Genomic DNA, 2,507 nt, shown 5'->3' on the forward strand with positions numbered 1-2,507 from the left:
TCAGCAAGACCGGGACAGATGGTCAGCCTATTTTTAGAGCAGCTTGGCAAATAACTTGCACCAGTCAAGAGACCAGCAAAATTTCTAATCATCCTTCAGAGGTTCCATTGACTTTGCCCACCTTCCTCAATACCAGTTCCTCTCTCTTCTGTGCCTGATGCTACTAAGTTAAGAAATCACAAGAGCCTCAGGGCTCCTGAAAAACCCAGATGCCCATAAATACCAAACAAAGAAATTTTTAGTTCCTGTTTTGAAGGTTACATAGTGTGGGAAGAAGGTGCAATTGTAAGACCTGGTTTGGATTTAGGTCTCTAGTAAGCAAGAAAACAGACACTGATTAAGGGTGATTGAGAAGTGAAGTGTGAGACAGTTTCCACAGCCAAGTTTTGTGGGAGCAGCTAGGTCCTCATCTGAATAAAAAGGGATTAGGTTCAAAGTCCTCTGCTACACCGACAATGGAATCACCACTCTGCTACCTGACAGGGAAAATTCCCCAGGGAGAAGTTGGCAGAAAACCCAAGGGATGGATCTCTATAACCCTGAGCCTCTCCTAAGTGGGAGATGCACTTGAGGAAACCTCAAAATCCACGGTACCTTGTTCTTATAAGGTCCACACTCTAATTTCTTATGGACCTTAAAAACTGTGGTACTTGCTAAGCTCTGAGGTAGATGCAAGACAACTAAGCATTGAGGTAGATGCAGGATAATCAGGTTGGAAATGGTCTCTTCCCCACCTAAGGCTCACAAGTCTATGCAATACATGTGCCAGAGCTGACTTTCTTGACTGTCCTACAGGATTCCTTTAGAGATTTTTTTTTCTCTTCATAAATTCCTAGCATTTCAATTGACAGCAAAGCTGAAAATGCTCCCATCATTTGGGAACCATGTCAGAGTTGTCCAGAACATCCAGGTCACATTATGATCACGTACATTCCATTCAATTTTCTGAGGCAATAATAAATTTTCATTATTTTGATTTGATTTAAACTTTCATTTTTCCACATAGCCACATTAATGTACAAATATATGCTAAAGCAAGAACTATAAAAAGAAGCCACTTGGAAGATGAAAACTTATGTTTCAATACTCAGTAAAGTTTAACACCTCACAATCAGGGGTCCAGATGACATGAAGTCACGGTAATAAAGTGAAAAATCTGGAAAATGAAAATATATATTATTTTAGTTAAAAATGAGGAATGATCACTTTTTTAAATGTACTTTTAATATAACTATATTAATGTAATATAATATAACACCATGCACACATGTTTCCCAGAATGCCCCACTTCCATCTGCAATCTTTCTGGTAGTGTATCCATAGAGTTTTCTTGGTAAAAGTACAGAAGTGGTGTACCACTGTCTTCTTCCAATGCAGTAAACCTGAGTCTCTGCCCTTGACTCTCTCCCATGCCACTGCTGCCCAGCACAGGTGAGTTTTGATTTGTAGCAGATTGCTTTTCACTCGCTAGCCACTGGCCAAGCTAGGAATGGAATGGGTATGCCTCTGCTTGACTCTTCCACCCATAGCCAAGACTGGTAGAGTACTAGAAACTCTCCAGGTGCCACTCTGAGAGGGGAAGCAGTTATGTACATATCCATAATTTGTTTATATTAATGTATGTCTCCCTTTCTAAACTGGTAGCTCATTGTGGGCAGAATGTGTCTATCAACTCTGTTATATTGCACTCTCCCAAGTGCTTAGTACAGTGCTCTGCACCCAGTAAATGCTCATTAAATGCAATTGATTGATTGCTTGATTAAATGCTCCATATAAAGCATGGGAAGCAACATAGCCTAGTGGAAAAACCATGGGCCTGGGAATCAGAGGACCTAAGATTTAATCCCAGTTCTATCACTTACCTACTGTGTGACCATGGACAAGTCACTTAATTTCTCTCTGCCTCAGTTTCCTCAACTGTAAAATTGGGATTCAATACCTTTTCTCCTTCCTACTTAGACTATGAGCCCCATATAGAGCAGGGACTGTGTCCAAACTGATAAACATACAGCTAACCCAAAGCATAGAACAAGACCTGGCACCTAGTAAGTGCTTAATAAATATAATAATGACAATAATAACAATAATAATACTACTAATAGCAATAACAAGACACATCATCATATCTGGTATTTTCAGTGGCCATCAGTGGCTACCCTGCATTCAAGCAGGTAGGAATAAGTATACATCTTAAAATTCTAAACAGCCGCAGTAGTAGGTATTAACAGCCTAAAACTAAATCCTTACCACAGTTTTTTCCATTTCTTGGTCTTATTCTAAAGACTTCCAAAGTATCATTACCTTACAAGTTCAGTGTACTTCTGAACTTCTCACTTTCCTTCCAGAGTTCACTCCTCTTACAACTTTCCCCCAAACTGTTGACAACACCACCATTATCCCTGTCTCCCAAGCTACAACCTTGGTATTATCCTTCACTTTATGCCCCCTTCAACCCTCATATTCAATCAGTCACTAAATTTTGTTGACTTTAATCTCCCAAATACCTC

The 2,507-nt window shown here is 39.8% G+C and overlaps 1 non-coding gene across 1 annotated transcript; it reads right to left on the bottom strand.

The window, feature by feature from the left end:
- Window positions 1-1,441: 1,441 nt before the first annotated feature.
- On the bottom strand, window positions 1,442-1,579 carry LOC119933506. The gene has a single exon (XR_005452555.1). It is a non-coding gene; the product is annotated as a small nucleolar RNA SNORA7 (small nucleolar RNA).
- Window positions 1,580-2,507: the final 928 nt, after the last annotated feature.

This window comes from Tachyglossus aculeatus, chromosome 1 (genome assembly GCF_015852505.1).
Source record: "Tachyglossus aculeatus isolate mTacAcu1 chromosome 1, mTacAcu1.pri, whole genome shotgun sequence".
NCBI classification, from domain to species: Eukaryota; Metazoa; Chordata; class Mammalia; order Monotremata; family Tachyglossidae; genus Tachyglossus; species Tachyglossus aculeatus.